This window comes from Hyaena hyaena, unplaced genomic scaffold (genome assembly GCF_003009895.1).
Source record: "Hyaena hyaena isolate Hyena2069 unplaced genomic scaffold, ASM300989v1 scaffold_91, whole genome shotgun sequence".
NCBI classification, from domain to species: Eukaryota; Metazoa; Chordata; class Mammalia; order Carnivora; family Hyaenidae; genus Hyaena; species Hyaena hyaena.
In genome coordinates this window covers 1-13,649 of record NW_024080725.1, presented here as the reverse complement: position 1 = coordinate 13,649, position 13,649 = coordinate 1, and positions in this window count along the sequence as shown.

The window sequence follows — 13,649 nt, the reverse complement described above, 5'->3', positions numbered from 1 at the left end:
TATAAAGTAATCCCTGATATCCACTCCAAAGCCCCAGGGACAGCTCAACACAACCAGTTTTTGGTGATCTGGTGATGAAAGATATATTATTGAAATCCAGGAAACCTTGGGAAAAAAATGTATAGCAAAACTATCTAAATTGAAATGAAATGCAGATCTCTTAGCTGCCAGCAAGTTTCTTCCTTCCTTCCTTTCTTCCTTCTTTTCTTTTATTCCCCCTCCCCCAACACCGCCCGAAACGTTTCCACATAAATGTCTCAAGGCTTAGGACATGCAATTACAAGATTTATATGTAGACCAGAAACAGAACAATTGCATGGGTTTGGGGGTCCGTGGCATTTTCAAGGCTTGTGGAGGACATGGGCTGACATATGACCCTTTCCCTCTGCCCCACCAGCCTGGGTGCCACTCTCAGAACTCATTTTCCCAAGCCGCCTAAGCCTGCCCTGCTCTCCCATATGACTAGAATTACTAGAATATTCACCGCGGATGGTCGTTGGTGAAAGCTACCTTGTCCTGAGTGGCGGTTTTCATTAGGCAACAGGATTTGAGACATGTTTGGGGAAAGGAACCCTATGGGAAAGTCAGATAGCTTAAGGAAACAAAGGGAGCTCTGTCTGGCACAAGGGTACAGTTATTGTAGGATTTCACACTTTCAGCTCAACTCCCAAGTCCTCCTGTGAGCCAGACTTAGCATCGCAGTCTGACTGCCCCTTGCCTAACTCTAACAAGAGTGTCTCCAGATTTGGGAAGGATTTCACTTCCAATCACGGAACTGGCCCCGCGAAAGGGACACCGACTCGCCTCTAACGGTCGCCTCTAGACAATATTGTTCATTAGGATTACCAAGCCCGCAGTTTCTCTCATAATCGATTCCCTTTTCTCACCTTTCAGAATTAGAATTTCAAAGACATTAGCTCTTTCTCCCTGGCCATCCTTTTCTTCGACACCGCCTTCATTATTAACAGCTCCCCAGAATTTTGTGTTGAAACCTTGGTGTGGAGTAGATTCCTTCTGGAAAAAAAAGAAAAAAAAAAAAAAAGATGTTATTAACCGAGAAATGTACTCTAGTTTGGTGCTGCAGAGAGAAAAGTCGGATGTGATTCAGTGGCCATATTTTCAGAACACTCTGTCAATGACAGTTAGAAACATATGTTTTTTATAAATTTCTCATTCCAAAACAAAGACTGACAGTAAAGCCCAGGGCTTTGATATTTATATAAATTGTTAAGTGGTTCACCGGGGAAAGTACATTTCAATTAGCATGTCACTGCTTATCATCTGGGCTTCAAGAAAGGCGTTCTGATTAAGCTAGCTGTTTAGCAATACATCAAAAGTTGGAGCTTACCTAAGAGCTGTTCTCCTCAAAGCCACTGGCGTCACCTGATGCTAGGCTGACTTTTCGGAGTTTTTACGTAAAATCAAATTAGACGTTTGAAATCCTACTTTAAACTGCATCAGTTCAAAAAAAAAAAAAAAAACCCTCCATTTTCATTTGATAAACATTAACCAAGCTACTGCGAGGTGGCAGTCAGCAGGCTAAGTGATAGAAAGCCCAGCCCTGCGGAAGGCTTCTCAGAGGCTATGGTCTGGGATAATTCTTGGTGTAAATTATATTCGTTCCCAAATTTAAAACCCAAAGCTATTTCTGGGTATGAGTCCTTCTGGGGGAGAAGACATGCACCGAGGTCAAAACCAAATGAAAATAAACTTGGCCTTTGTTTGTGGCTTTACAAAATTACAATCCTACATCTCCCAATAAGAGATTCCCTTTCTCAGAATCTCTTCTTTTGAGGCCGAGATTAGGCTCATAAGCTCTAGATAAACCAACCACTCATCACTCAAGAGTCATTCTGCTAGCTGTGTTCTTGTTCCCTCTCCTTTTATGTACTCTGCTGCCGCCCGTAGGACGACATTATAAGTTAGGAGGTTTTCAGTTGGGTTCTTTTTCTGATGTGTCACTATTTGCATCTCATTAGCTCGGGCAGACATCCTTAAGATTGACAGTACAATGTTGTGCAATTCAATCCGGGGGAGCATTCCAATCTCTCCCAGCCTGAAGAGTCCGGGAAAGACAAGGACACCAAATTTATTCTCCTTATCTGCCCAATTTAGTAGCCATTTGTCACCGTCAGTTGGTCAAGGGTGAAATGATCGCCCATGGCCCGAGTTACAGGGAACCGAGTCGGGTTGGGAGGAAAGAGAGCAATCGGTTCCTATGGGAGATGTGAGGTGAGTAGGTGGGTTTGGTTACAGGACGCAAGGCAAGTCTACACCCAAAATATCTCTGACTCATGTCTGAAATTCTGCCATTTGTGATTCATCCGTTTGTGTTAAACATCCCTTTCTTCCTGGAGTTGTTTTAAAATATCCACAGTCCAAGAAAGGGTACAAAATAAGTTCCTGATTTAACCAACTTACATTTATTGAGCCTTTTCTATAAATCCAGGATGACATTTCAAAAGGAAGTGAGACGTGGCCACTGCCTTCAAAGAGCTTTCCAACTTGTGCTACGGAAGAAGTTTCATTACCTTCGAAGACACTCCCTCCATGCTCCACCCCTTTAATTACTGTGCTCCTTGCTCTTTCATTTCTTTTTTTCTCACTCCTTCATTTCTTATTCAAGTTTAGGGAAAGTAGAGCTTACTTTCCCTGACTCCTCCATGTCTTGCATTTGTTTCTACCTTCAATCTCCTGCCCCCAGTCAGTCCTGTGAATAAGGTGGCCAAGCACCTCTGTATCACCAAATTCAAAGATTTTTTTTTCTGCCCATATCTTATGTAACCTCTCTAGAGAGGCTGACTGTTCCAAACACTTCTTTCTTGGAACTCCCCTCTCTTGACTGTTCACACTATCTTCCTTTTAAATGTCGGTGGACTTCAGGGTTCAGCTCATTGGCTTCTTGACTCTCTTCTAACCAGTCGTTCCTAACCAGGAGAACTGTGTCCCGCCAGGGACACTGTGCAACTTCTGGACACATTTTTGGTTGTTATAACGAGGGAGGGGGAGATGCTACTGGCATCCAGTGGGTGGAGGCCAGGCGTGCTGCTAAACTTCCTACAACACACATGGCAAGTTCCTCACAACGACAACAAAATGTCCCATCCAAAACGTCAATGGTGTCAAAACTGAGAAACCCTCGTCCATATTAGCCCTGAGTAATATCACGCACACACATGGCTTCTCCTCCTACTCCTATGCAGGTAGTGTCTAAATATTGTCTTTATTTGTGAAAAAGACAGAAAAAACAGAAGCCTAGAGCCACCTGCCCCCGCGGACTATAGTCCTGTCTACCTGTGGGTCCTACAGCCCCTGAAGAGACAGGCTAACCTGAGCTCATCACTGTCTCTCGCAGAGCGTCTCTTAGTTGATGACACGATCCAGTCTCCCAGACTTGAACCCTGGGAGTTAGTCTAATTCTTCTCTCTCCTACCCCCAAGTCCTTCTGATCCTACCTTGTAAAGAATTCTCAGATCCACCCTGTGCTCACCACCTTTGTGGGCACTGTTTTAGTTCAAGCCCTCCTCATTATCCCTTGCAGTCCAAATAGACTTAAAACCAACCTTCTATCAGCAGACTCACACCTCTGCAGTCGGTCCTTTACATAGCTGCCTGAATGCCTGTTCTATCCTGCCTTCTTTGAGGCTCCCACTTCGTAACCACCCCCACACTGTCTTCTCATCCAGGTAATTGGAAGAAGAATAATGCCTAATATTTTGTGAGCATTGTGCCAGGTGCTTCCGATGAATTCTGAATTTGTCTCACCTACAGCATGAGGCTGTTACCATATCCTTCTTACAGATGGTAGAATTGAAGTTAGGGGAAGTTAGGGGCATCTGGGTGGCTAAGCGTCCAACTCTAGGTTTTAGCTCAGGTCATGATCTCATGGTTCATGAGTTCGAGCCCCCAGTCAAGCTCTGCACTGACAATGCAAAGTCTACTTGGGATTCTCTCTCTGTCCTTCACTCCCTCACTTTCTCTGTTTCTCTTCGCAAAATAAACTTAAAATATGACTGCTCTCCACATTTGAAATCTATACTTAGAAAAAAAGGAACTGGGGAAAATTAGTTAACTTCGCCAGGGTCACATAGCTATAATTGTCAGTCTAGGGGGCGCCTGGGTGGCTTAGTCCGTTGGGCGTCTGACTTTCGCTTAGGCCATGATCCCGCGGTTCGTGGGTTCGAGCCCCGTGTCGGGCTCTGTGCTGACTGCCAGCTCAGAGCCTGGAGCCTGTTTCAGAGTCTTTATCTCCTTCTCTCTCTGACCCTCCCCTGCTCATGCTGTCTCTCTCTCTCTCTCTCCTAGAAATAAATAAAACATTAAAAAAAAATTAAAAAAAATTATAATTGTCAGTCTAGAGATTTAAGCCCAAGGGTGTCACATTCCAAGCCCAATACTCACAGTGAGCATATGTTACCATCTTCTTTGTCTTCATGCTTATAAGAGGACAGCTCCTCCCATAACAGAGTTAATTCAACATACAATGTATAACGGAGGACTAATTTAACATAGACTAATTTATTTTCAGGTATAAGCACTCCTATTCAAAATAGCCTTTACTACACCATGTTTTTGGTTTGTTTAATTCAATTAAAATCAATTCCACAAATATTTTATGCATAATAAATGTGTACATATAAATATATGATATAAACATACACGTTACATGTTAGATGTATTATCTGTGCTTGACACCAAGGTCATGTAGTCAAGTAAATACTCAGAGAGTAGTGGGTCCTGTGACCTTGTCAGCATCAGAGCTGATAGACTGGAACACATAACCTCCTCCCCTACATCAACGTAGCCCACCCAGTAGCAGCACTGGAACCCAGAGATAAATAAAAGGGAGTAAAGAGTAAATACAGACTACAAAAATGGGAATTTTGGCTTGGAATTACTAGGGGAGACATGAAAGGCTGGACTTGCAAGACCTCATTTCTCCAAAATGTTGGGGAAAATGTTTTCAGCTCCAATAGAAGGAAGTCCTGGACTGCTTCAAGGATGGATAATAGAGGCCAAGTACAGCCAGTGTGGCCACCTGACCCACCCCACACCTCTCCTCTCACCTATGCGCAGACTTGTGGAGGTGGTTGGCAGCCCGCTGGAGTCAAGCAAACTCTTTCCACCAAAGTCTGGTCCTTACTTGAGTGAATGGCAAGGATGACCCAGCCCCAGGAAAGGGCTACTGGCCCTGACTTCAAATACCATCTCCCCATAGTGATGTGCTGCTAAGGAGAAAGTTCTGGGTCCATGTCAGGGCACCTGGATTCTACTCCTGGCTCTGCCACTAAACCCTGTGTACTTTTGCTTTGACAGCTCTTTCTAAATCTTAATTTCTCCATCTGTGAAATGGAAATAAATTGATCTCTTCCCTATCAGCTGTTCTAGTTATTGTAAAGATCCAATGAGAAAATTAATGTCTGAGGGCCTAAAATTGAAAAGAAGGTAGAAGGAATACTGAAGTAAAGGTCATCAGGAGGAGAGTGCCAGGAGCATTGGGGAAAGCAACAGCAAAGGCAGGCATTATGCTGTGACCATTTTTATAGTACAAGTCTAGGACCTGGGGTGGATCTAGTGCCCCCTCCCCCAAGTCCTTCCCTTTCCTCTTGCCTGACATGGAAGCCAGAGATACCCTTTCCACAGTGACAGATGAGGCTTAAAGAATTAGTCCACCCTGGAGCAGGAGCACTGTGACTCATTCTTACTAATATGTAAATGGCAGACTAAGGTTGGTTTCCTGAAATCAATTCTGAAGGCAGAAAGTCTTCAACGGGTCTAGGAGTATGAGAGCCAGTCCTTTGAGAATATCCAAGGCAAGGTCACCCAGACTATGACAGCCATCCCACCTGATGCAGACAACTGAGTAGATGTACCTTTCCTCCACCATCCCACCCTCTGCGACCCTCTTCAAGCTAGGCCCTTCAGGATGTTAATGAGCATCTATCTTTGGTCTCGGATTCTCCAGTATCCTTGCTCCTCTGTAAACATTTCCAAACCGGCTCTTAAGATTTGATGCTAACCCTAATGGAAACAAAGGTTACCATTAAAAGGTAATACTCAGGATTCTCCTTTGAATTCATTAACAGTAACTGTCACTTAGAAACATCAACAGTTTCAGCAAACAAGGTTTATGGTCCTTTCCTAGCTAAGGTTTTCAGTATTACTACCATAACAATAATAAACAACTGCATGGCTTCGCAATCCTGTTCTGCAGCTATTTATTGAGAATCTATCAGAGCCTAGACCTATGTTTGTAAAAACGAGAGACCTTTGTTTGTAAAAATCCCTCCTGGGGCTCTTCTCCTCTGTCTGGGGAAGCAGGAGTGCTCCCCAAAGACCATAGAAACTACTCTGGACCATGCAGCGAACAATAGACAGGGTCACCCAGTTTTAAGCCACTCAGTACATTTATGTTTACAGGGCATCTTCCTGATTGGGATTAGTAGCAAATTCACAACTAGGTGTGTGATTTTTTTTTTTTTGTATCTATGTTATAAGAAGGAAACATATCAGATGTAACCAATGTTTCCCATTGAGTAAGACAACAAGAATGCTTTTTGTTCCTCTTTTCTACGTTATTTTATTTTTAAAAGGACAAGCAAAAGGGAGTTTCCTGCAGGACGTTGCAGAACTCGTAAGTTTTTAATGCCACCAACCAACATGTATTCTCCAACAATAGGTTCCTTTACATACAACAATTGTATGAGCCTAAGTTCTTCTATGATCCCCATTTTGTCATTTATGAAGATTTTTTGAGACATAGGCACTCCAGTCCACACAGCTGGTAATTGATGCATATCAGAGGGGCTCAGTCGGTTAAGCGTCTGACTTTTGCTCAGGTCATGATCTCACAGTCTGTGGGTTCAAGCCCCGCGTCGGGCTCTGTGCTGACAGCTCAGAGCCTGGAGCCTGCTTCAGATTCTGTGTCTCCCTCTCTCTCTGCCCCTACCCTGCTCCCCCTCTGTCTCTCTCTTGAAATAAAATGAAGACTTAATAAATTAAAACAACAACAACAACAATGAAGAAGTAAAGCGAGGCAGGCTAGCCCTAGAACTTGCCACCTTGGCCATTCTGTTCTACCATCCGATTGTTTAATAAATAAGTGGTCACACGTTTTTTTCCCCCTCAAAGCCTGTGATTCCTAAAAAAATCCACCAAGTCTTCTCTGAAACGTTTCCAAAGGAAAAACAAAAGGAATCCACAGAAGACATATTCTTTGGGCATTCTCACCATGGGTTGTACCAAGGACCATGGGAGTAGGTCTTGAATGACACATTCCCTCACAATGTGAAATTGTGGTACCAGAGAGCTATGAACTCTGAAAGCCGGCAGGAGCTGCTGAAGCAGACACAGGCTCCCCAGGAATCCAGGCACTAAAGTCAAGGTTTACAGTAAGCGATGAATGCCAACCAGTGTTCTGACCTAAGCAAGGGCTTTTGTGAAATTCATACTCCAGTGTCTTAAAATGCTTCATGCATGAAATGCATATTTCTCTTATTTTATAATTATTTTTTAAAACATATGGACCAAGGGCTTAAACACTTCCTCCATTTGCCATAACAGCTATAAAAACGGGGATTGAGACAGTTTGATGTGGTGAAATTTCTCACCATACTTTCTATCCCCATTCCTTCCCAGACACAACAGGGCATTATGGAGGGTTGAGGGAGAAAAATAAGGCTCTTTCTCTTCCCATGGTTACCATGTCTTGACATGGGTCTGTCCATGAAGGCAGAGACCAGATGAGATTTTTAGGTATTTAGGTATTTTTAGATATTAACCCTTGCCCACCAGTTGTTTCCATTAATGGAGTCTGGCTGACTCTCTAAGGCAGCTGGCTGTGGTGATTTGGACCTTACGGTTAAGCTAATTTTCTTTTCTAGTTAGAGGAGTCTTGTTTCCCACCTCGGGAAGTGTCTGTCCGCTCCTGTTGAAATGCTGCCAGGATCTGTGATGTCTGGGCCTCTCGGTGCTAAGATGCCTGTCCTCGGCTCTTCTCTCTCCCACCTGACTGTTGGCAATTCATTTCACAGCCTCCAGATGCAAGGCATTTCCTGCCCCAGAGCTTCAAGTTGTGACAGAAGCCTGAGAGGAGAGGCAGAGAGACAAAGAGGGAAAATTGGCTTGTGAGAAGCTGGGTTGCCTATTTGTGAGCTAATCTCTCACGTATTAAGGAGACCAATTTTCTGATAAGAGAAAGGTATGACTAGAGATGTGAAGAAGTGAGGTCAGATTCACCGGCGTGATGGTTCACATGCCAGAGGAAACAAAAGACTGAAGATATAGATACAAGTAATTCCTTTCATAAAATAAATCGTACCTCATGCAATAGAGAAAAGTGTGCAATAGAGAGAGATTTCTGGCTCAGGTGGATCCACAGGCCATTAAGGTGGCCACTTTTGTTCCCCAAGATTCTCCTTTCCTTTGGAGTGCTCTGGGATTACTCCTGTCCTTCAGCACTGACCTCTGAGGAGAGGCAGAACCACTATCTGTTAACTGTTCCTACGTCAGAACTGTGGCCCTTCCCATCATGCCCTATGCAGAGTGAAAATAAACTTCATACATATTAAGATTTCAAAGGGAAAACCAATTCAGAACTTAGACTGTGACTCACAAGATGGAACTTCTTCACCTTCATTCAGCTTACAGCCAACGGCTGGGGTCTCCTCTTCCCCTCTCCTGTAGTAGCTGCTGCCATTTTATTCCTCATCTTCCCACCCCAACAGCACTACCAGGAGCACTTGTCAAGATGTCTGCCCTGCTTGAGGTTTAGACCAAATAGAACAGGGAGGGTTCAGAGCTGCCGGGGTTGCCCTCTCCTGCCTCCCCTTCCATCCCACTCTTTCTCCAGAGGATTGACTCTATAAATGAAAATCCATTCGGAGGAGACTTGCCAGGGCTTAATGTAAAACAGATCACAATATTATAAGAAATATACAAAGAGCAAAGGCTATTTTTAATAGAGGGTGAGAGTATATTCTTTGTATTTTTCATAGGGAGTCAAAGATGTTAGAATTTCCTGTCAGCTTAAAATCTTTCTTACCTAGGCTCTCAGTTTGGCTCCTCTATTAACTACATATGTTACTCTAGCAGGTCTCTTTACTTTCAGAATTGGAGTTTGTTCTTTGATAAGACATGGGAGTTGGACTGGATCATCTGGAAGGTTCTCTGCAAGGCTTCCTTTCTGTGAGTGAAATTACAAAGGGAGCTAGTATTTATTACAGACACAGAGGTAGTGGATGTGTTATTTTCCTTCCAGAAGATTATGGTAGTAGAGGCTTAAGATCAACATATAGACAATTCTGTAATAAAAAAAATAAATAAATGTATGCTGAGGGTTAGATGAGCCAAGAAGGAAGAGGAGTCTGGACAACTAGAAGTGGATTCTGGAAGAAGAAAATGCTTAAGGAAAGTAATGTTAGTGCTGCTCTCTTTCTGGACTTTCTTTCCCATGAGTGTGCCAATGTGTCTTAATTACTCATACCATAATCTTAATTAGTTTAGTTTTATATTAAGTCTTGATACCTGGTAGCATAAGAACTGAATTGCTGTTGCTCTTCCTCAAGCTTATCTGGATTGTTATTGGCCCTTTGTGTTCCCACACATTCTAGTATCAGCTTGTCTACTTCCATTTTAGAAAAACAATGAAAAATTTTATTTGGACTGCCTTGAATCCATTGATCAATGTAGGGAGACCTGACATCTTTACAATATTGAATAATTCCATCTGTGAAACATGATATATCCCTTGTTATGTACACCCTCTCCAGTGTTTCTCAGGTGTGGTAGGTTTTACTGTAGAAGTGTTGTGCATCATTTGCTTGATTCATTTCTAGACATGAGGTGGGTTTCTATACTGACACTTATGGTAAATTTAAAGTTTGTTTTCTAATTGTTGATTGTATGTTAAAAGCAATTAATTTTAAAATAGTGCTTTGTATCTAGCAACCTCTGCAAGTTCTTATCTTATAGTCTATACATTCTTCTAGTTAAAGATTTATAAAATCATGTTGTCTGTAAATAATAATAATTTTATTTACTCATTTTCCATTAGGGTAGATTGACGGCTACCCAAAGATGTCAAATCTTAATCTCAGAAATTTGGAAACATCCCTTTATATGGAAAAGGACTCTTTACAGATATGATTAAGTTAAGGGTCTTGAAGTAAAGAGATTGTCCTGGATTATGTCATCATGTTTGTTCTTGGAAAGGAAAGGAAAGGAAAGGAAAGGAAAGGAAAGGAAAGGAAAGGAAAGGAAAGGAAAGGAAAGGAAAGGAAAGGAAAGGAAAGGGGGAGATACACAAGGGGAGTTTATATGAAAACAGAGGAAGAGATTGATGATATAGCCTCAAGCCTGAGAATATCAGGTCAACTACCAGAAGCTGGAAGAGACAAGAAGTGTATCCTCCCCAAGAATTCCTCAAGAACACAATCATTAAATTTTGGATTTCTAGTCTCTAGACCTGTATAAAAGAATCAGTTTCTGTTTAAGCCACGAGATTTGTGATGACTTGTTATACAGGAAGCTAACACCCCTTCATAATGGTTTTTATATTCTTTCCTTGGTTTCTTGCTCTGCCTAGAACTTCCAGGACAATGTTAATAGAAGTGTGGCAGCAAGTATTTTTGTCTAATTTCCTAGTGGTAAAAGTTTAAATATTTTAGCATTAATTATGATGTTAGTTGAAAGGTTTTTATAAGAAATCCATTAATTACATTAGGGTAATTTTTGTCTATTCCTAATTTGCTAAGAATTTTTTGGTGAGCTAATGTTAAATTTGATCGAAGGATTTTTCTGTAAGTATTGAGATGATAGCACAGTTTCTATTCCGTTTATATGACAAACACACTGACACTTTAATGTTAAATAAGCATTGCATTTCTGGAATAAACCCAATTTGCTCATGTTGTATTATCATTCTCCATTTCTTTGGATTTCATTTGTTAATATTTTGTTGAGATTTTTTGTGTCTATATTCATGAAATAGATTGGACTGTAATTTTCCTTTCTTTTTTTTATTTTAATGTTTTATTTCTGAGAGAGAGGGAGAGAGAGAGAGAGAGAGAGAGAGAGCAGGGGAGAGTCAGAGAAAGAGGGAGACACAGAATCTGAAGCAGGCTCCAGGCTTTGAGCTGTCAGCATAGAGCCCGAGGCGAGGCTTAAACCGACGAACCGTGAGATCATGACCTGAGCTGAAGTTGGTCGATTAACTGACTGAGCCACTCAAGCGCCCCTGTAATTTTCCTTTCTTCTAAAGCCCTTGAAAAGATTATGAAGTGAAGGTTATGCTGGCCTCATAATACCAGTTGAGAAGAGTATCCTCTTTTCCGAAATAGTTTGTAAGATTGGTTTTATTTCTTTCTTCGATATTTAAAAAGTTACAAGTGGGGCACCTGGGTGGTTCAGTCGGAGTCGGTTAAGCGTCTGACTCCTGCTCAGGTCATGATCTCACGGTTCGTGGGTTTGAGTCCCGCATAGGGCTCTGTGCTGACAGCCAACTCAGAGCCTGGAACCTGTTTCAGATTCTGTGACTCCCTCTCTCTCTCGCCCTCCCCTGCTCACGCCGTCTCTCTCTCTCTCTCTCAGAAATAAATAAAACATTAAAAACTTAATAAAGTATGTTACAAGTGAATTTATGTGGCCATAAAGTTTTGTTAACAATAGACTTTTTTAATAATGAACTTAGTTTACAAAATTGGAATTTTTAATTTTTTTCTTCCTGTCATTTTTTATAAGCTTATCTTTAAAGGAATGTGTACATTTTATCTTTGTTGTTGAGCTTCTTGGAATAAAATGATTGATAATATTTTCTTTTAGTTATCTGTAGGATCTGTAGTGATGTCCTCTTCTGAATTACTGATGTTGATAATTTGTGGCTTCTTTCATTTTATCTTGTTTAGTATTATTAGGGAGTTTCAGTTTCATTCATCTTTCCAAAGAATTTGTATGTACTGATTTTCTCTACTATATATTTGTTTTCTGTTTTATTAATATCAGCTCCTTATTATTTTTTCCTTCCATTGTCTTTGGGTTTAATTTGTTTTACCTAATTTCTTGACATGGTTACTACATTCACTTAATTTTTCTCCTCTAGTAGATGCATTTATGATTAAAAATTTCCTTCCAGGGATGGCTTAACTGAATCACAAAGTTTATACATATTATATTATTATTACCATCCAGTTCAAAATATTATCCACTCCCCATTACAAGTAATCCTTTGACTCATGCATTATTCAGAAGTGTATCATTAATTTTAAGACATCTGATTATTTCCCAGGGTTCTTTTTGAAAATGGATTTCTAGCTTAAATCCATGCAGAGAAGACATTATTTCAATCATTTGAAATGTGTTGAGAATTGTCTTATTTTTATAATGTGACCAATTTGACAAATACTCATTTTGCACTCAGAAAGAATTTGTATTCTGTATATTCAGTGTGTAATGTCATGTATAAACCAAAAAGATAAACCATGTTAAAGGTATTCTTCAAAGTAAAATATTTATCTCTATTTACTCTTCTTTCACTTTGTGCTATTGTATTTATGTACTTAAATTCTACATATGTTTTCACCACACAAGACCTTCCCATAATTGCTTTACTCTTCCTACAGTTCTTTATTTCAATCTGAGAAATGGTCTTCAGTTTAACTTTAGTGCAGAACTATTAGGAACAAGTTGTCTTTATGTATGACAAAACCACATTAGTTTCACTTGCAAATTTGTATATGTTCCCTGGATACTGAATTCCAAGTTGGTAATAATTTCTGTCCACACTTTGAAAGTGCCACACCATTGTCTCCTTACTTCCACAAATTTTGTTTAGGTCAGCTGTGAGTCATTTCATCACTCCTTTGTAGGTAATGAGTCCTTTTTACTCTGGTCTTCAAAAATGCTTTTCTTTACTTTCATTTTCAGGAGCTTTACTTATTATGATGTACTTAAATATGACTTACTTTGCATTTATTCTGCTTAAAGTTCAGAGACACGCTTGAATCTTTGAAAATGTTTTAGCCATTATCTCTTCAAATATTATCTATGCCCATTTTTTTCTTTCTTCTCTTTTTGTAATTCCAACTAAATACACATGTTCTTTCTCAAATTTTCTACTCCTCTTTGTCTCCATGCCTTTATCTGAATATTTTCTACTGACCTATCTTTCCATTCATGAATCCTGTTTTTCTGTTTTGAATTTATTATTACTGAGTCAATAGTTTCAGTTATTGTACTTCAGGCATAGTATTCTCATTAGATTACGATAGTGAACCTCCATTTATTCCCCTCAAACCTGGGTGCTATTATCATTGCACACTTTACTTCTCTATATGTTATAAAGTTCACAGTATATTATTACTCTTTTTTCTGCCTTAGAGCCAGGTTTTTTTTCTTTTAAGTTTAAGAATTTATTGAAATATAATTCGAGAGGGCAAGATGGCGGAGAAGTAAGGAGCTCCGTACTTGCACTCGCGCCCATACATCACACAGAAAAGATCTGAAGACATTGGAAACCTTACAAAACCTGAGAGATTGGGAGGAAAAAGACGCAGAATCCACTGAGAGAGCCTTCTAACGTGAGTGCGAACCGGGGAAGATAAAATCGGGCCGGGATCGGAGACTCCAGGGTGGGAGGCGATCCCCCTCTACCC